At 38.3% G+C, this 22,251-nt stretch overlaps 2 long non-coding RNA genes across 2 annotated transcripts; both read right to left on the minus strand.

Moving 5' to 3' along the window:
• Positions 1 to 13,042: 13,042 nt before the first annotated feature.
• Positions 13,043 to 13,891, minus strand: LOC121328081. Its single transcript, XR_005951640.1, has 3 exons — positions 13,805 to 13,891; positions 13,211 to 13,370; positions 13,043 to 13,127 (listed from the first exon to the last, which is right to left on the minus strand). It is a non-coding gene; the product is annotated as an uncharacterized LOC121328081 (long non-coding RNA).
• Positions 13,892 to 14,417: 526 nt separating this feature from the next.
• On the minus strand, positions 14,418 to 16,059 carry LOC121328085. Its single transcript, XR_005951642.1, has 4 exons — positions 15,986 to 16,059; positions 15,821 to 15,894; positions 15,434 to 15,545; positions 14,418 to 14,498 (listed from the first exon to the last, which is right to left on the minus strand). It is a non-coding gene; the product is annotated as an uncharacterized LOC121328085 (long non-coding RNA).
• Between the last annotated feature and the right edge of the window lie 6,192 nt (positions 16,060 to 22,251).

The raw sequence follows: 22,251 nt of genomic DNA on the forward strand, positions 1-22,251 counted from the left end.
TTTAGTCGTACCAATTTTTGTATGGCAAGCCAAATTATCATTTAGAGATATCTCAAATTGCATTTTAAGATATCTTGAAAAATTGAGAGGTATCAGTAAATCATTTGCATATATCGTTAAACAAATAGATTTTAATTTCCTTTTAATATATCTACAAATGAAACAGAGATATCTCAAATTGATTTACAGATATCTTTAAATAATATTTAAAGGTATTCTGGAAATGATTTAGAGATATTTTAAAATATTTAGAGATATCTTTAAATGGTAATTTGGCCACACACTTCCTAGAGTGATGAATTTTCATGATATGTGCATCCGATATCAGTCACACGACAATGGAGAAAGAATATGGAGTTTCTAAACTGCATGTCAACCAAGCTATAGTCTTCTTAAGCAGATGTTTATGCTTCTAAGCTTGTAACTGTGTTATCATTATATACTCTATTTAACACAAGCTTGCATTTCTCCTCAGATTAATTTGGTTTGCATTGGGACAGGCACAGGTTCAGACAATTACCAGTTTATCTGCAACCATGCAGAGAGACAGCGACAATTCAGTAAAAAGCAGTCCTTAGATTGATTAGAAATGTGGTGCAATAGCTAAGACTGAAGAGCAGTCCTGTTGTAAGAAGTCCTATTGGATTGTAAAAAATTTCACAGTTCTCTGTCTGAGAAAATCATTTTTCATTTTTTCCAGGCATCCTGTTAAAGGGTGTTTTCAAGAAAAGTTTTTCCTGTGTTTCCCTTTATTTCTTAGCCATAATGAATCATTAAGAGTGTGTAAAACAAACAACATACCTTAAGAACAGATATTTATCATAACTGATAAAAAAAAAGTGCAGTTCTAGAAGTGCAACATGTTTCAGTGCTCTCTTTGATGCAGTAGGTCTGTTTCTGAAAATTTCAATCCTTTTGCATATCTTTGGTTATCATTTATCTTGCACAAATCTGTTTTGTTCTCAGTAAAGCAGAAAATAAACAGGAGAAGCTCATTTTCGGCATTGCATAGAAGTAGTGGTGTTAACAACCTGTAATGACGTAGCATGGATCCTTTAGCAACTACCTCCAATTTGTCAGCTGACCAAGAAGAAAATAATGGAAGTTTTCTGTTGAAAAGGAAACAAAATATCAGATAGATGTACAGCAAAGACTTTTAGTATTACTGTTTACTAATTAGCATAATTTAGTTGTCTATTTTTTAATTTGTTTTCAGTGTCTTTTAAAAATGTTGATTATTTTTAAATGTTTTCTTTAACAGCTGCTTTGCACTGGTATCTCACATCATTCAGCCCTTTTATGGAGATTCACAAGAGAATGACTTCAATGCACTGTCCGGCGTGGTCATTTTTATGAAAATTACCCCTTTGAGAACAAACCAAATAAAGCAATGCGGAGTTAAGAACTCAGTCGAGTACACGATTTGAATGATATACCGATTGTGATAGGTTTCATGTTACCATCTAGTGGCTGCTTAATAGTATGACTAATTAATATTATAACTAATTAATTAATTAACCACCAACATGAGCAAAGAGTTGTTGAATCAGAATAGGCTGTAAAATTGTTCCATACCTACTTGATGGCATCCTTCAGTTTGAATAAGAATGTTACATCTGTGCCTAGTTGACTATTTTGACATTACTTTTTTTATATGCAAGTCAAATAAACTGTAAACTACTGGTACTTCACAGTGACATTTACAGAAAGAATCTGTGTGTTACAAAACGGTGCTGCTTCTTTCTTCCTTTGTCAATGCCTTGGAATGGCCGATGCTGCACACTTAAGGGGGAGGATGTGTAACACGGCAGGGAGGGGGTTAATAGCTTCCCTGCCAAAAACATGTGGAAATGCACGTTTAGTTTATTTAACTGTTTAATTATCACCCATACCTGGTAGTTATTGTAAATTAGTGCCAGGTGCAGGGTATTTAAGGTAAGCAGTCAGTCTGAGTAGAAGGTTTTTGCAAAGTTTATAGGAAAAGCAACCCGATGAATCTGTTACTGCCACAAACAAGCAACAAAAAAAAACAAACAATCCAATGCATTAGCTACTATCCTTGAGGTGTGCCACTTGAACTCATTCTGAATTTGAGGCCATTTCTTTGTTATCTTAAGTTATAGAAAAAAAATAATTACAAAATAACAATAAAACATTTGTTATTCTGCTGTTACTCCTAGTAATGTAAACTCTTATTGAAATGCATATCCATTTGCAGCCATTTTTTTTTTAGCCAGCCATTAAGTGATACCAAGAAATATATAAGCTAGTCAATAATGTATTCCTTATACTGCAAGTGTTGGTGTAGATGATATTTAAGTTATGCTTTTATGTTCTTATTATGATTTTTGTTTCAAAGCAGCAACCCATGGAAATCATAAAACGCTGTACCTTATAAGATTGCTGACGACACCGTAGCGAAGTCGAAGGAAATCTTCCAAGATGTAGTTAAAGTCCTTAAATGAACATAAAACAGTACAATAAAAAAATTAAACAAACAAAAAAAACATTAATTGATTTGTGAACTACTAAATTAGAATGCAATGTGAATATTAAGTGGAAAACAAGCTATTATCATAATTAAATAGCCTTAATCACAAACTTCTCTTTTTTTTTTTTTAAGTAGATTACCATTTATTCAAGCCCTGTTCTGCATACCCAGTCTAGGGGAACTAACAAACTATTTTAAACTAAGTCATATGATATGAGAATAATCCATTCCTGAACTGTCTAAAAGGTAAAATGAAAAGACAGCATGTTATTGCTGTCTTACTTATTATTGCGCAGCCGTATGACTCCAAAGAAAGGCAGTAATACTATACTGACAGCTTTACAATACTTCCAAGATGCAGCATAATAAAGTGCAAGATACAATCTTATTTAGTCACTAATATGGAGCAAACCCTGACTTTGAGGTTGAGTTTTCTTCTAAATGGAACCAGAACATACATTATCAAGGTCACAAAGACATGGCTTTTATATGCACCCCCGGAGCAAATGTTACTGAACTTGGCAATTAAGGTGTCTTTAAAGAAGATAGGTTTACATAAATTCCTACAGGCAGGGAACCTATGCTATGAGGATTTCAGCTATGAGGATGGAGTTGCAAAAATGTATCTGAGGTGAAATATAAATAGCTTCTCATAACACTAGGAACTTTACCCAAGCAGATCAATAAGGAGTCTTTGAATTCCTGTAACCCTAATACCTTGGGTCATATTCATAAAAGATGGTGGTAATTTCCGGCCATTAAAAAAAAATACTGGGCAGTATTTAACCTGTCATTTATAAAGCTGCTACCTGGTTATTTTACTGGCCAGTAATGGTTTTATATGTGATTTACTGTCACGGAGTGTTACTGAGAGATAGTATCTAACCAATTGTCAGAGGTATGCAAATGAGCTGTGTCCCCCACTTATGACATCAATTGCATACACCGTCTGTTTACACATCTCGAGACATGTTTGGAGACAATTTGTCTGAAATATCAAGATGTCAGTTTAAATAAAATACAAATAAATTGCACACACACACCCACACATATTTACAGTGCTTACTAATGTTATTTCATTGCGCTGAAATAACATTAGTGTATTGTCCATACACATTACATTAACCTGTGTAAAAAAAAATATAAATACATATTAGACATATACAGCTATGGCCAGTAGATCCTGTACATCAGTGGTTGCCAACCTTTTTCAATGTAGGAACCACCTTGGTGTTTGGATTTTTCCCACGGACCACTTGCCACACATTTTTACACAGCAGCATTTTGAAACTAATGTTTAAGTGTATATGTATAAGTACATGTATAAAGTAAAGTATATTAATATAATGTACTTAACTTAATGAGATTTCTGGGCTTGACTCTTCAGTACCAGTTCATCAAGGAAAGTTAATTTGCGTATCAAAAGTTGCTGAAGGCAAAGTTCCTATTTCTTTTGCTTCATTCTGAATGCTTTGTAGATGAATGGCAAATCAATTTTGCAGGCTTAAGAGATTTGTTTGACAAAACCTCTTGTTAAATAATGCACTGGGGCAGGACCATCTTCACTTGTCTTTTTGTGAAAGGAACAGCACTCCACATGCACAGGTAGGTTTTAAACAGGACAGTGCCTGTATATTTATTTATACAAAACAAAAATAAACAAAAATCTAACTCCTTCCAGGAGTGCTTATCTAAACGTTTCAAGTTTTAACTATCACCGGACAGCTAAACTGTTTACCGGTACCCAAAACACATACTTATTCAAGTTTTTCAATACCTTTAAGGTTGTCAGGTCTGTCCCCCACAGGCTTCCTTCAGACCTTAGCCTTAATGCATACCCAGACCAAACATGTTGCCCTTCTTTAATATACCCGCCTCAATTATTAGCAGGTGTTGTTAATTACATTAATAAAATAATTACCTGATTATATTGTGGGTGTGCAAAACAGCCACAAAACACACATTTTCACAGGTCTTTGGCAGGGACAGGAATTAACCCCATCCCTGTGTTCCCTGCCTAGGAACAGGCAGCACTGGGTTTACGGGGGCGGCCACAGTGTGAGGTCCTCCCCCAATGACCGCAATGGCAGTGAACAGGCTAGCTCCTCCGGCAGGGGCAATCCTGGCAAAGGGAAAGCTGGCAATGGCAACGCTGGCTGTGGAAATGCTGACAGCGGCCTTCCTGACTCCTAACAGCAAAGGAAATGCTGTCAGTGGAAAGGCTGACGGTGGCACAGCTGGCTCTTCCAGCTGTGGCAGTGGACACTCTGTTAGTGGCAGTGTTGCTGCGGAATCCTGCAGTGAAACTGCTGCTGGTGGTCTCCTGATCCTCCCTTCTCTGTAGCCAGTGGTTCCCTCTTCTTGGGCTATGGCCACAGAATTTCCGGCAACGAAACTGTAGCAACAACAAATCTTTGGCATTGACACTCAGGCATCGCCGGGTGGTGACGAATGGACATCCCCAGGCAGAGCCGAACAGATATCCCCAGGTGATGGCGAACGGGGCAGAAGTTGACCCTCATGAGGCAATGGCAGCAGCAAATCAGCAGGTGGAGGTGGGAGCAGCAGGTAATCTCCATCTAGTGGTGGAGGCGGGAGCAGCAGGTAGAATCCTTCTATGGAGACTGGTGTGGCTCTCATTCGGTCACTGCAGCCTGGTGTGGCTCTCCCTCGGTCACTGAAGATTGGTGCAGCTCTCCCTTGGTTACTGGAGACTGATGCGGCTCTCCCTCAGTCACAGGAGGCTTGGGCTTCCCTTTCTTGGACTGTGGATGCTTGTCCTCAGCCCTCTTGGGTGACAGACACTCTGGCTCCCCCCGCTTGGGCAACAGATGTTCAGGTTTTTGTACTTGTTTCTCATTGGCTCGATTGTGAATATTGTAGTGATCCCAGCCACGACTGGAAGTACTTACATCACGCGGACTCTCACATCTCTATTTGTGTTTCATTAATTTAAGTTAATGTAAGTTTATCAATGTTCCACAAATGCCACGCCTGTGTTGAACAATCCCAGTCAATGTCCATACAAGATGTTCCTGTGTAATTTGTTGTGGCAGTGTGCCTCGCCCCTGTGTGTATTTTATGTTTATATGTTTGTTGCATGTGTGTGCATTAATGTTGGTGTATATGTATTGGTGCACGGGATATAATGTAGGGTTATGTGTGAGTGAGTGTTTTATATATATATATATATATATATATATATATATATATATATATATATATATATATATATATATATATATATATATATATATATGTGTGTGTATTTATACATGAGGATGGCACAATCACTTCATATGCAGAGTAAAAGAGGTATTTGTATGGAAGCACGGGAAATGCACAAAGTAGTTCACGTGCAGATGTAGCGAGATTCCAATTGAATGACTGATTGATTGATTGACACATGACACATACAGTAAATGTATGTAACCTGTGTTACAAATGCTGCTCGCTTCAGCTGCACATAAAATCCGGAAACGTTATCAGTTGTTCTAAATGAAACTCAGTTACCACCTTGTGAAAACTGAGGGTTAGATCTGCAGATGATCCTATCTTTAAAAGACTGGAAAGATGGTGCATTGATGACCAGGGCTTAAAGTTCACCTACTTTTATTGTTGATGTTACAAGGACTAAAAATTCTGTTTTCCATATAAGAAACTTCTGTTCACATGTTCAGATGCTCAAATGGTGGTCCCATGAGTTTCCCAAGTATTAGGCTGAGGTTCCATTGCGGAACAATGTGTTTTCTTGGGGGTCTTAGATGGCTACTCCTCCTAATAAATGTGGATGAGCACCTACCAGGTGGCCTTCCAGGTGGAAACCGCAGCAATATAAACCTTGATGGAGGAAAGAGAGAGACCCTATAAAACAAGTGGCTGAGATAGGATAAAAACTCAGATAGAGAGACAGCTGTATGGTGCAATGATTTTGAATTGCACCAGATGAAAAATTTGCCTGTATAAGCCTGGAAAGGGAAAGGCTTTTTGGATGTAAAAAGGACGGTTATTACTTGCTCCAATAGTCCTTGTTCCTTTAACAGTTGCCGTTCAACCTCCAAGAGGTCAGTTGTAACTGGGTTGAGGTGGAGCATCTTCTCATTGTTCTGGGACAGCAGATTGCAGCTCACTGGTAAGTGCAGGCCCCGCGCCTGCCATTTCCAGGATTTCTGAAAACCAAAACCTCTTGTCCCAGTAAGGTGCTAACAAGATGAGGCTGGCCTTGCCTCTTCTTACCTTTCTGAGTACTGATGGAATTAGTGGCAGGGGTGTATAGGCATACATTCTTTACCATGAAATGGACAGACCATCTGTTGCCATGGCTGCTTCCTGATGAAACTGGAGCAGAAAAGTGGCCTTTGAGTGTTTTCTGTTGTCGCATATAGCTCTACTTGTGGATAGCCTAGTGTATTGAATACCAAGTGTGGCAGATCTGGTGTTGTCTGTAAAAACTTTTATCTCCCTTCCTCTTAAAAATGGGCTGAAGTGTCTCAGTGCTAAAAAGATAACAGGAGCTCCATGATTTATGTGGCGGTGTCTTGGTGGCTAGGTGCCCTTAACCTGAGCCTCCAACAAGTGTACTCCCCACCCTATTAGGGAGGCGTCTGTGTGAAGACAAAGTGTAGGGGGATTTGGAGATAGTGGCAGCCCCATACCCAGGGTGAAAGTCGCCACCAGCTGCTTTCTGTTGCAGCTCCTGGGGTGACCTTGATGTGAATGGAAGGGAGGGTTTCCATGAAGAAAGGAGTATGTATGTCTCATGTGTAATTTTGTATCCCTTACTAGGGAAACTGCCACTGCCATGTGCCCTAAAAACTGCTGCAACAGCAGTGCTATTGGTCTGGCTCCTATTTTGAAGTGACTTGCCAGTTGACAAATTGTTGTCACCCTCTCCTCCATGAGGTACACTCTTCCTATTAGTATATTGAACTGTGCTCCCAGGAAAACAAGAGATTGAGCTGGGGTGAGTGACAATTTTTCTTGATTGATAAGTAGGCCCATGTTCTGAAAAAGCTGAAGCCTTCCTGTGTTCGAAGGGTTTTTCCCAGGAGGGAGCTCTCAGCAACCAATCATCTAGGTAAAGATATGTGTGGCTCCCATCCCTTTGAGATGAGTGAAATGGTGTTTATGGATCACCCGATGAAATACTAAACACTATAAAGGAGATGGTAAATTTTATGAATATGAGCCCTTATCCCACACCCACCCCACTATATGTAAACATCCAAGGTGGAAGCCTAAAAAGCTACTTGGTACAGGTCTGAGATATCAGTTATCTTCACAAATTATTCCTAATACTTTTCCGTTTCAATCTTCACATCCTGATGACTTTTTAAAACTTAAAATTGAAAGCACCCCTGTGGTCTCAATATAGCTCTTCAACATCTTCTCTCCACCAGAGGTACTTAAAGATAACACATGTTGAGCGCTCTTTTGAGACAACAGGTGTTTTAAAAAGCCAAAATGAATCTAAACAAGAAGAAAAATGCCCAAGTGAAGTGATGCTGGATGTCATTCACATACCAAGGTGCTCTTTGACATGTTCTGCAGCACATCCACTGGGGACAGACATTGTTTATTTTAAATACAGACAACATTTAATTTTTATATTAACAGACATTGGTTTGTTTCTACGATTGATGCAAATCAAAACACAGTTTTGATTTCTAAAGCAACCTGATTTGCATCACAAATAGCACCAAATAAAAGGAACACCAACCCTCTGGAAAATGTTCCCACAAAACAGAATAAAATACATGCATGTCATGTTTTTTTGTGGAAAGCTGTATCTGGTTGCTAAGTGGATTAAAAGTGTTTCTCAGTTATCTAAAAAAATAAAAATCTTAACTGCTATGTTTCATATTCTGTAGACTCCCATTAATCTGTGTTTCAATAATTCATGTTTCGACAATCCATGCGGTTTAATACAGTAGGAAAACGTATCAGTACAGAAATCACCTGATCTACGCGGAAGCAGGTACTTGCGCACTTTGTAGCAATATAGACAGAACCTATTGTTATGGATAGTGTTCCCTGTTTAATGGTTCCTAGTCTTTGAGAGCAATATACTGTGACACACACATACGAACGCAGAGAAAGCGGGTGTTGTTGTAAGAACTGGCTGTAGAAAATAAAGTGTTATTTGTTATTGTTTGCATTCAGGAGTTTGTCTAATTACTACCTGCATTATCCCCATAAACTTGAAACAAGTTTTATTAGTAAAGAAATCAGTGTATCTATGCAGAAAATGATTGTCATCATTTAATTTAATTTAATTTAATTTAATTTAATTGAGTACAGTATAGTGCAAGTCAACGGACAGTATTGTGTTGCAGTTACTGAAACCAGTGACAAGCGAGCAGAAAGCAGATTTAAGACTCTCTTAGCCTGACAGCTGAATATCAAGAGCAGTTATGACAATTAAAGATTTAGAGCAAGAGCAGTGACTTTTTTTTAAACCAGCTCTCTCTGCCTCTGAACAATGCTGGTTATGTACAGTATATATTTTGACCATTGTTGGGACATTATATTTTATTTGTATTATTGCATTTTTAGAGTTTTCAATTAATAGCTCAAAACGGCCCCAATCTACGCAGATTAACGGGGGTCTGTATATATAGTGATAATGTGACTGGTGGTCACGGCTGGATAGTGGCAGAAATAGCAACCCAGAACTGCAGTTAAATGCCTTAATAAATCATGAAGCAAGCAAAACCCAGGAACAATACTGCTCAAACAAAATACTTCTAAATATACAAAGTACCTTTGCCCGCACAGATTATACACCAACTGGTTCCACACAGGTCTCTCCAGACAGGCCTTTACCTTCACACAGCCCTTGACCTGCTTTTATACACCTGCCTGCCTAACTACAGGCAGGTGTCTCTCATTATATTAGTGCCAGGTGTTTCCCATCTTGGCTCTAATTACAAACTCCAAGGCATTCTGGACTTTAAGACACAAACATTTATCACACAGTTCTTGCAGTTGATGCAGTTGGGCTGGAGGGCGGGTCAGTCCACACTCCTCCAGGAAGGATTTGAGAACTGGCAACGGGACTAGGGCGACATGGATAGGGTGTTGGTAGCGTAGGTCGCAGCTACAGACAGAGGTGAGAGCCACGGAGAGTGTGCTTGAACATCTGGTTCACCAGGGGGAGTGGAACGGGAGACCAGGCAACAACGATGCCTGGTTTTGCAGCAAGCTGGGAACTTGGCCCAACAACCAAAGGTCCCGACACAAAGGTCGGGTGTCTGGGAGCCCAGGACGAGCGATCCAACTCCCAGGTGGTGGACTGTGGCACAGGGGTGGTGCTTTGGCTGTGGTGTAGATGGTTGCTTCATCTCCTCCCCCTTCTCTGTAGCCGATGGCTCCTTTTTTCTTCTTTTGGATACAGCACTTCTCTCTCGGGTTCTGGAGACAGTGGGGCTTCTCTTTCCAGTTCTGGAGACAGTGGGGCTTCTTCCGGTTATGGAAATGACTGGGCTTCTTGTTTCAGTTCTGGAGATGGTGGGGCTTCTCCTTCCAGTTCTGCACGTAGCTGCAGATCCCGGCTCTCTGGCTCTGCACACAGCAGCGGCTCCCGGCTCTCTGGCAATGCACACACCAAGAGTAGCAGATGTTGGGCAACTTGCCGCCCCAACTGTGTTTGTTGTTGCAGTATCAACGTTTGCTGCTGTTGAACTCCTGCCCTCTGCTGGTGTTTTGTTTTTTTGTCTGTAGTTCCGAATTGGGTCAGTAGGGGGTTGCTATTCCACCGCTACCACAACACGTGGTAACGTGGCTGGCGGTCAAGGCTGGATAGCACCAGAAATAGCAACCCAGATGCCAGAACTGCAGTTAAACGCCTTTTAATAAATCACAAAGCAAGCAAAACACAGGAACAAAACAACAATTCAAGCATTGAAGGAGGCAGATTTCATCAGATGTGTTGATTTTGTGTTGCAGTTCTTGGCATGACTGGAATTGGATGCCCAGTGGCCTGCTAATATCCTGTGGACAGATGAAGCACACTTCACTGTGTCTGGAAGTGTGTAACTGTGTTATCTGGTTATCTGGTTAAAGTGATGTGGTGTGACTTTACAGCCAACTCTGTTATTGGGCCGTTCTTTTTTGAAGAGCCATCATCACTTTCAGGACAGAATCATTTCACATCACTTTCCTTGTGAATGGCCACCTTGTTTGCCGGACCTTACATCAGCGGATTTCTGGTTATGGATGTACCTGAAGTCACACGGGACACAAGGACCTCAAGGATGCCATTGTCAGGGAGGTGGTCAGCATACCTGATGAGATGTATAATGCTGCCGTAATGTCCGTTGTCACACAAATGCAACGGACATTACTGGATCATGGAGGAGCACATATTGAACACTTCTGATAATCGGAGGTAGGTCATAGAGGCGCCCCCTAGTGACAAAAATTAATAACTGCGGTATTTGCATCCCCATGGTTCCCTTAACACCCGCATGCAATTTCACTATTCTATGCCTTACCCTTTGTGAGATGTGCTGCGTTGATGTTACAAACTTACTTTCTAGTCACACTGTATATTGGGGCTGTTTCGATTAACAGATTAATCGGACCAATTAATGAACTAACGCAGATTAATTTTTTTTACAATTTAATTTATTTATTTTTTTTTCTGTCTGGGCATTATACATTTTCCTAACACGTGGGAAATAACTTGAGTCATCACAAACTGTATCACATGGAGATAGTTGGAGAGAACAGAAAATGGAGGGTTATGAACCATTAAAGGGAAAACTAACATAGTTCTGTGTATAAATTAGTCTCAGATAGAAAAATCTTTGAAAAATAAAGGGCACTTTGTTTCATTTGCAAGCAAAGTTTTTCCTACAAGGGGAGTGTGAGTAGTTTGTAGTAACATTTGCAGTCATCTCACATTACTTTAAGCATTTGAATCGGTCTTCTTATTACTACAAAGCAGGTATCAGCAGATTAACAAACAGAAAGCTCTAGATGGCTTAGCCCTTACATCCCTGTGAATACGTATAACAAGATTTTAAAAGGAGGTTTTTTCAATATTTTTTCAGAGAATGCATAAGAGTAAATAAATTCTGTATAGGCTTTAATTTAAGAGTTCACTTTTAAGCAAATCATTTGTTTAAAAATAATCATAGAAATGTTTTGAAAAAGACCAAATTCCCATAGGGCTTATTTTTTTAAGATTCTATTGATTTTTTAAGTATTACATGCAGGACAGCCACTATAAGTTTGTTACCTTTATTAAAAATGTACACGGTTTAATCTACCAGTTAATCAACTAATGATCCTACGGTTTCTCTTAAGCCACTTTGAAATAACCTTTTGTAGATGCCACAACACTAGTCTTGCTGATGTAAATTATATTTCATTTTTCCTCTGCAGCATTTTCCTTTGTCTGCGTCATTTCTCATATTTCCTCTCAGATTCGCTGCTTTTCTGGACAGTGAGTGGGCTGCTTCTCACTTCAGATACAGTGCCTTGCCTTATAACCTAGCTCTGCTTTGGATATACTTTGATTATGGGTATCGTTATTCACTTTATTCTTAGCATCACAAGGGGCTGCATTCTGCTCATCTCTCTCATCCTTCACATCATATTCTTAGGACTGTGTTGACTCATATTCTCCCATACATTTGTAGATGTTTAGTTCACAGCAGTAATCTTTTATATTACTTTCACTCTTACACCAAAAACTTCCATGTCTGGTATGAAGTCACACACTTTAACATATACATTAGTCAGCCTCTAAATTAGTGCAGCTTATATATTGAAACAGAGTTTTAAATCACAGGATTATTGCTATATAAAGGTGATCCATGACCTAAACCTAGGGGATAGTCTAGGCAGAAATTAATGTATCTGCAGGATGAACATTTCCTTCAAAACCCTTGGTTCTAAATGTGTAAAAAGAACTGTCTTGAATTTTGGGCTCTAGTAAGCTTGGGAGTAACTGGGGACACAGCTCTCAGGTACACTATAAAAAAACAGCTTTGAAATTATCCACTCATTCAGCTTTTTACAAAACCACAAGCCTCACTGATATACCATCTGAGGCAACCAAACTCATCGAAGGAGAACGCTATAGCCTGCTGGAATCAGACCACCCTTTTTTATTATTAGTATTGGTTGTTACATTTTCTTTTTTTTTGCCATTAAAACCTCTAAGTTTTATCCTCTTAGATTCCAAAACCTTGTAAGAACCTTTTAACCCTATTAGACTTCTAATAATAAGAGCTGATGTGGGCTATTGACTGGAAATTAGTCCACAAACTCGAATGCTCACTTTATTTGTTGTAACCACAAAAAAATGGAGATAATAAATAATAAACAAGGACATTTAGTGATTATTTATTAATACTGAGGTATTGTACCATTTCAATTATTTAGAGAGTAGCTTTCCTCAATCTGAGCCATCCAGGTTTGAAGTATTTTCCAAGTGAATATTAGCATTGTTTAAAAGTGTAGATTCATTATTTTAAACTGTAGATTTAGAATGAGCACATCTCTTGTTTATGAAAAAAAGTCAAATGCTTACATACAGTACCTCTTTGTCTATCAGCAGAAGTTCCACATCAGTCTTGCAAACAACTGTTGCATGTCGTAGGCTGCATGTCAAAAGACAAGTCTCCTTAGAAAGACAGAAACGGTATTTATTCTCTTCAGTTTCTACCAATTTAATAAAACATTTTCAACCAGGAATACAGTACGTACCCCAAACATGTCTCCTTCCTCCACTTCATTTAAAGTTTGAGTTGTTGAGTTTCCTTTCCTTGAGATATCATTTACTTTCACTAATAGACTACCAGCAAGCACAAAATAACAGTCCTGGCACGGGTGACCTTGCTTTAACACTGTTCTTGTGGCTTCATACCTAGAAAGATGATTTAAATTACTTTCAAGCAAAACATTTCTATTAAGTGTGACACACACACACACAGAAATATCATATATGTGCTGCTTGAATAAATAGCTTCAGTTCACAGAATAAACTTAATGTTAATGATTACATTATAAATGTATGATTTTTTGTTACATGGCAGTTGAATACAGTCATGTTTGCTAATCAGTTATTTACAATGCTTCCTAGCAACAATGAACAGTTTCTGAAGCATTTACACTGCATATTAATCACTGCCTGAGGGAGTGGTAGTGAATAAATTAACATACAACAGCCTTAAGTTTAACTTTATAGGTCGAAAAATGTGTCAACTCAATTTATTTTAGTTTTAATACATACGTTCTCATATAACCTCAGACACATTTATTTTCAAGCTCTAAATTGTTTTTTTTTTTTTCTGAGCTTACTTTTGGTAGACTGCAACTTGGCAAATCTGATGTTGAATACTGTCAGGGAAACTTTCAAATGCTCGGTTTTTCCTTAAAAGGGCTTGTATCTTTAAAAAAAAAAAGAAAAACATTTAAGCAACTATTGTTTACACCAAGAAAATCAATAATATTAAAAAAAAAAATCTAATCAAATCACACATGTCAATTAGAGCATGCCAGTGTGAAAATTTAGGGTCTGCTTGGAATAAAGATCTGGACTAAAATGTCACAGTTGTGCACCAACTAGTCTTATCAGTTCATGCCTTCAGCCAGCAATAAACAGCCAGCATGCAGGAGTGTAAAGAGAAAATACAGCTATCAACTGAACAAAGTAATCTTATCTCCAGAATGTTTCACTTTCTAACCTTACTGAGATGGTTTCATTAAATGTGTTACTTTTTGCCACAGATAAGACAATATAACTGCATGACTAATAAGAAAATGTTTGTAATGGCATTCCAAAGACTGACTAAAGATTTACATATTAACTCAAAGATTATAAGTATAAAACAGATGTGTATTTACCCAACATTAAATAACTAATGCCCTCTCTGTTATAGTCAAAGATTTAGGTGGCAAATATATTAAAAGTTTATACCTTTTGAACATCATGATGCCGCCTTTGTAATGGTGAAGTGGAAAGCAGACTTTTCAGCTTTGCACACCCTCCACTCTGCAAAAAAAAAAAATATATATATATATATATATATATATATATATATATATATATATATATATATATATATATATATATATATATAACTAACTTTTTTGTTTTAAATAGCTACAAATAAATGTTACAGAAGCAGCAACTCAGTACCTCAGGATTTGCAACCTTTCTTTTAAAGTGTCAACTAACTACTTACCTGGAGGATAATTCTCATTTACAAAAATGTAATACAAATAAAGAAGAATACTTGCATCAGATCATACCAACCCACATTTTGTATAACTTTTTCATTATCTAAAACAGTTATGGGGTCTATTTTTGCTGACACATGGAAAATTAATTGTTTCTCATTCCACTGTATAGAAGTATATTGAGTTACTACAAAATCATTCTAGTACATATTACCTAATATGTATTATATTTTCCATCATATAAAACACACACATTGTATATTCAACTCTGTATTAGTAATTTACTGATCACCTCTTGATGATATCTCATTGTGGAGTATCCATTCCAATTCAAGAGCTTACATAAAGAGTAGATTAAAAATGACGAAAGATGACCACAGGAGACATCATTCATTGGAGAATCAGCTGTTGGTTAATCAGAGCTTACGTCTGGGAGTTTCGCGATACTGTAACCAATGGCTGCTTTTTCAATGACCCCTGTGCTTTCGACGTCTTAGTGCTCCGTTAAATGACACCATGAAGAAGAATGCATGTAGATGATGAACGTACAGCAGTGAAATATCGTCATGGAGTATTCAGTAAATTTTGTTCTGTAATCCCTCTGAAACTGTAATTTGGTATATAGAGATATTTCATTTACTACTGTAACTCAAAGTTGCCACAGCTGCAGAGGGAGCAGAAATTTCATTCATCAAAGCAAATCAAATCCCCACTCTTTGAAAAGGTGCATGCTATAATAATACTGACAAGCTTGTTTCTGGTAAATATATCAATGTTGAATAAGAGATCTCTTGCAAGATCTGGTCTTGTTCTCTGGTTAGTTTCGGCCCATTGTTTCACCATGCTTAGACCAGAATGCCTGAATAAAAGGGGGGAAAAAATGTACTTGAAATCCAACTTTTTTCCTTTCTATGTAAAATAAAATACACCCTTCATTACCCACTTTGTTTTTCAGTAGCACAGCATTGTTCTTACAATTTGCAATAACTGTGACCATTCACTCTAGCTTTATTCTAAAATTAGCTGTTAATGATTTAGATTGTGTAAGTCATAGTTGTAGTAGCAGTAGTAGAATCTGTAATAAATGAAACATTCTTCAGACAGGAAGAATCATCTGAAAGTTCTGGTACGCACCTTTTCAGAGAAAGATTAATTCCACAAATAGTTTTCACTATCCTGGCAAGCCGAAGGAATTCTCCATAATCTTTCTGAAAAAGGAGAAAATAAAGTTTATGTTGAAAAATACTTTATAAGCCTTTTGATATAACAAGAATAAGGTGTATATCTTTTCTCTTTTACCTTGTCCTTTAGCTGTATCAAGTCCATTGCTGCTCTCTTGTTTGACTTTTGCCTGTGTTTGAACACCTCTCCAGGCTGAAAAGTGTAATAATTGTCATTAGGAACAGACTACCAAGTTTTGTTTACTTCTTTGTTGCTCATTCTGGGAAAACAAAGAATGACCTTGTGTAGCCGTAATTCTATCTGGCATATGACTCATTCATAGGCTTAAACACTTGGTGTGCTTTTGCAAACAAACAACTCTAAAAAGAAAACTGCATTATCTGGATAAAAACATGTGCCATTTTCAATCACTCTACCATATAATTGTCTTCTTTAGTACTTGGGTGTATCTAGGTAATGTAACATGGTTTTAACAATAACCTCCAGGAAAATATGAAACTGCTGTCGTTGCCCATCCCTTATCAAGAATAACACAAGGAAGACCAGTCTTACAGTAATAGTTTATTGCCCTGGCTGGAGTCAGTTTTCCTTGCATGTTTCAACAGGTGCTGTAGAACAGTATGTGCAAAGCCAAGCTAGACAGAAATTCCCTTGGCTTCTTAGAGGCGGAAGAAATATCTGGAGTATGATTTCTGTTGTAGGGGACAAGCCTGAGTTGAGAGATAATCACGAAACTTCAGGGAAATATTTTTTTTAAGGATTCTTTAATTGAATCAATAGTTCATGAAATGTTTTTTACTGTTTTAGAAAGGGTTTTAGTTTAATTAGTTTTTAATTACTATAGTCTCATTTTGTACGGTCAATGGTGCATTTTTACATGTATTTTAATACTGTAGACCCCCATCTTAACTATCACTGCCTTTATAGCCCTTTATATGTCAAATTAGATTTGGAGAGTAAACCATATGTTTTATTTATTTATTTATTTATTTATTTTTAAAAATAATTTCTAAGTAAATAATGTGGCTGCCGTGGATTACAGGAGCGGCTGCAATCGTTTAGCAAGGAGTCATGAGTGACGGTTTAAATAGGGGGTCGAAGAGATGTATTTGTTCCTTCACTTTAGTTGGTATTAAGTAACCCAGAAGGATCTGTATTTTAGTTGAAAAATCGTGAGTGTTTGTTTTGTTCTGTCTATTTGTTACGTGTTATCACTAGACAGCTAACATGTTCTGGAGCTGTCACCAAAGACCAGCACAAACCCGGAACAGCACTGCACTTGTATCACAAATAAAACTGTTTTTGCACCACTAGCACTAATTCACGCAGTAACTGACTTGTGTATGTGTTTTGTGTTTTATGTGGGTGTATAATAAAAACAGGATTATTACTTGCAGCGCAACACAGGGATTATAAATTAGGTAATACATGCCACTGTATTAATCACCTCCATTATTATTTACTGTTTGTTTTGCCATCAGGCACTGGACTTAAAAATAAATAAAACAAACCTTTTCACCTGGATTACAATTGTCTGTCTGTTCTTTAATCACCTGCACCTGCACACTATGCCACAGACACCCACACCTGAACTTGAGAGTCCTACAGTCGTGTACCGAGAACGAAGCCAAAATGAGAAAGCACTATCAGCAATCTTAGATCAAACATCAAATTTTCCACATGGGATTTCCATGTCATTAACAATTTGAAGCCGGCACCTCAAATAGTTTATGAGATTTTAGTAGCTGAAGTTGAAGAGGTGGCGACATGAAGGTTAACATATAATCTTCCTTCATAGTGATGCTTAAATAATATGTTGAATAAACCAATATTTGGCATGCTGAAGGAACCGAACAGGATAGCAGTATCAACCAACGATCATTTGGGTGAGGTTTTACAATGTTTAGTAAGGAATTTGTGAAAGGGTGGAATGTTTCAGTACACCATTAGGTTGGGTCAGATGTCCAGGGGCAGTGGGGGGATGGTAGAAGAAGGGCAATGCCTGCTTGCTTGCTAGGTCATAAATTCCAGGTTGAAGTGAACATAACAACCGCAACGGAGGGGGCAATCATACCCCACAGCTATCCTCTATTGGTTGAGTATATGAGTTTAGGGGGTAGGGATGGATGAATTGTCTGCTGAGTGTCAAATCCTGATAGGAGCAGGGAATTTTATGTAGAAACTATATAACCCATGTATGTGCTTTACCCCGGCAGAATACACTAGTTACTGATGAAGTGACTGTTATTCTCCGGAGCGCTCTGTATTTTGATGACCACTGCAATAAACCTTTGATGCAACGATCGGTGTGATTGATTGTCTCTGATCATCTCTGCACTTCATTTTTCTACCCTACAATGCCTATTTTCAGTAGAATGACAGTATCCATTTTACACTTCCAACAACTTATGGCGGATGTCTCCTGTGTGCTATGTTGTTATAAATGTATTTTTATCCTCATGTCTTTGACCTAAATCAGTTTGATGCCCACCACTCATTCTGTTGAGGAGAACTTAGCTATTGAAACCACTCAAGAAAATCAAGTCTGTAGGGTAAGTGGTCAGGAGCAGCAAATGATCCACTCTTTAAAATTTGAGGACCATTGGTTTAAAAAACATGGGAAGACAATTGCCTTCAGTCTCTATGCAATGCTATCAAGAGACCAAAACATTTTTTTTGCTAATTGCAACTGATGTTTATTCCTCTGGTTTAATTATCTCTCACTCCCTTAATTGCTTCTGTAATGCCATGACGGAGTTCATTAGGCATTTTTCTCTTGGCATATTACTGCCATTGAATTTACTTTCATTTTATTACAGGTCAAAGTAATTTGTGCCGTGCAAAGCATAAATATTACAGGGCTACTTAGACCTATGATACTGTCAGATGGATACCAATGCTTTTGAATTATTAAGAGCCTCAATTCAGATATTCATTTGTATATAATGGTCTGCTTCCCATTAAAAAACATTCTGTTTTAAAAATGCATCCTTTTTCAAAATGTACTGCTCTTAATTGTTCTTAGACTGAGTAGTTGTCCTATTTGTAGTCCACTGCTGCAAAGTGAACAACACTTGTAAGGACTTATTTGTTTTATTAATTTTGTAAATAAGTGACATCCTACTGTACATTGGTGTCTCAGCATGATATTTGTTTGTTTAGTGTTCATCCAGTGTGTGTTTGTCTGTTTGTTTGGACGCCTCACCGTTTTGTTTGTTTGGTCAGTGTTTGTTCTGTTTTGTTCAACCTTTTTATTTCACAATAAACCGGCGCAACAGCGCAATTCATTCACTCACCACTCTGTGTGTTTCTGTTCCGGGTCTGATGTCACCACTATAGCCACCCTTGTGACACAGGCCTTTTATTTTCTCAAAGTCATACCAAAAATGTATTTGTAGTGCTGAGTGGTGAGCATTTGTTGACCATTGCGGATTTAATGTCATAAGTCCTGGCGGTCACTATTACAGAAGCCAAAGTTGGATTATGGGTATCTGTGACGGGCTGCCCCACCCCTAAATATGTGTGCGCTGTATTATTGTTATTTTTGTTGTTTTTTATTGTAATTATCACTGTATGTTTGATATATGGATTATATTTATTTATGTAGACGGACAATAGCCATCCATCATTATTATTATTATTTGATTCTGCAGCAAGAGGGTTAGCTTCCTCTCCCTGGATTCTTGTGCAGAATGTAGAAGGCTCTAGGAGTTAATCGATTGTCAATTGTGTCATTAACTCTTAGCCACCTGATATATAAGGACCCGCTTCACCTCTGGGAAGGAAGCTGGTTCAAAACCAGCACGATACTTGTTTTAGTTATTTTGTTGTTTTTAGTTATTTTGTTATTTTTTGTCTATTTTATTTGGCCAACGTGCCGTTTTGTTTGTTCTGCGTTCCTGTTTATTTTTGTTCATTTAATAATAAAAGCGCCCTGGTGCCTTTGATACCCCGTCTGTCTGTGTGTGAGTTACTTCATCCTGGACTGACGTCACCGCTCAAAAGTGAGGAAATTGCGAGTTAAGGTTGACATGCAACCTTAACTCTGGACCATTATGCGTATGTCTGACATCACATATGACATCTGCAATGACACCACTGATTACAAATGCTCCCCAAAGACTGGCTATAGAAACATAACCTAGGTGGGTCTGTGTGGCAGGGCGCCCGCCCTCTGTGTATATATTACAGGCGGTCCTCGCACTTGCGACACAATTTTATTTCTGAAAGTCGCATTGGAAGCTGAAGCACATTTTCCCATAGGAACAATGCTATAGATTGGGGTTACGTTCCTGACTCTTCAGCCAGATAATATAGTTTTACAAAAATGACCCGTTATATTGTACTCGTGCTAATATTTAAATATTTACACTGTACAAATCTTTACAGCCTGGTGGTTACGTGCATATTACTGAGACACCTACCTACCTGGCTTGTTTAAAAGTACAGACTCGGGGCTTTCCAATGACATATACAGTGTGTGTATGTGGTACTCCTAGCAGGAAATATGATCGCCTGAAGTTAAGCCCCTCATCATGTAACAGAGTTCACAGCTTAGGTTTCATTTGAGTCCATTGCTCTTATTAGACATTATTAACAGCATTATTATTATTATTATATAGCTGACCGGTGGAAAGCCCATATGATTATTGTGTTTTATTATGTATGATTTAAAGTGCAGGAGGAGCGAGGTGATTTTGTTTTATAAATTACCTTGTTGGAATGCCTAACTGATCAGCGACTGAGTGTTTAAATAGCTGACAGTCACGCACCTTAGTAAACCCATACAAAATTTGACCAAGGGACAATGGGCCCAACCTTCGAAAGGTTTACGCACCGCGCAGAGGGATGTGCGCGTCGCAAATGGCCGTTGTGCCGAAATTGTGCAAGTTCCCATGTTTAAAATGTCCTTTTGCGCGTCACAATCCATTCTGCGTTGTGCAGAAATAAAATGTATGCATCGCGCAATATGGGAGGAATGGCTGACAATATGGGTGATCCTGGTATATTCGAAGGTATGCGCCAAGCACAAAACCAGGTTTGTGACGCACAGAATAAGGATGATACTCACGATGCGTACATCTGGCATCAGTCCAAATTCTGGGTTGCATTTGAGTCTGGACACATCCCGAATGCATTCCTCCTTGGTAATCAGTCACTGCGTTTACATGCAGGTAAGATTCCAGTTGTATTCGGAACAGTGAGAAATTTGAATAGCTATTCCATGCCATGTAAACAGGGTATTCCGAATGAATTCGTCCGTATTCACGATATCAGTATTCCGAAAACGTGATACCGAATACCCACTTAGTATTAGGATACTATCGGAATACTAGCCCTTCTAGACACCATATTCAGAAAACAAGTTTTTTACTAGACTCACAAGTCGTCATTTTTTAATCTATAATATATAAGACGACGGCTTGTGTACCCAACAAAGCCTTTACAAAAACTGTGCACAAATTAGGGGTAGCTCCCTCAACGCCTTGACCTAGGTAGAAGCAGTGTTACATGGAGACCTTGGTATCATTTGCAGTACAATTGCTTAGTGTTTAGATGTCATTGTAATTGGTAATGAGAGTATGGCAGACCACAGCCAGACACAGATGGAGCCCATTAAGTATGCATTACAGGGAGGGAGATGAATAGCAAGCTGTGCTCAGTATGCCTCAACGGTTTTCTGGTCAACTGCTTGTCCGTGTTATGTTACGATATTGATGATATTTGCATCAACTGCGATGCAATGTTGAACGTACAATAGTACAGAACCGTAACCCTCCCCTCTCCCCCACATCTGCACACACTGGAAGGGCGAATTAGATATGTGTTTTATCATTGAATATTGTAGTGATACGATGGACAGCTGTAGTGTGTTTACCTATACAGTTATATGTGTTCTTCATTGCTCCACAGGCATATCAGCATCTAACATGCACAATCAAAGTATGACAATAAAGACTGAGTGAAGGATTGAGAGGGGTGGGAGGTCCTACTTGTTATCTTTGCTGTGTGTTGTCACACATCTGTAAATTAATTGTATAAATGGGTCATACACGCATCGTGTGGCCCATTGCTTTATTTGGCTATTCCATAGGTTGCCGTGCATTATGGTTGTAGGGGTGGTCAGCTGCAATTCGAACAGCCAATCACTATCAGGGCACTCATGCTGTGAAAGGCATGCTAACGTTTTCCTAAAGCCAGACCGGTGATACGATGAACCAATCAAAGACCTGTATTATCTCTGCAGCAGTCCAATCATAAGTTAGCTTAGGCGGGACAGACAGTTCTGTTAACTGTAATTTCTGGCAGTTTTTATGCAGCTGCCCAGTCTGCTGAATGTTGATGTTGCTAACTGTACAGAGAATGTTCATTACTGTTTCACT

The sequence above is a fragment of the Polyodon spathula genome, chromosome 2 (genome assembly GCF_017654505.1).
Source record: "Polyodon spathula isolate WHYD16114869_AA chromosome 2, ASM1765450v1, whole genome shotgun sequence".
NCBI lineage: Eukaryota > Metazoa > Chordata > Actinopteri > Acipenseriformes > Polyodontidae > Polyodon > Polyodon spathula.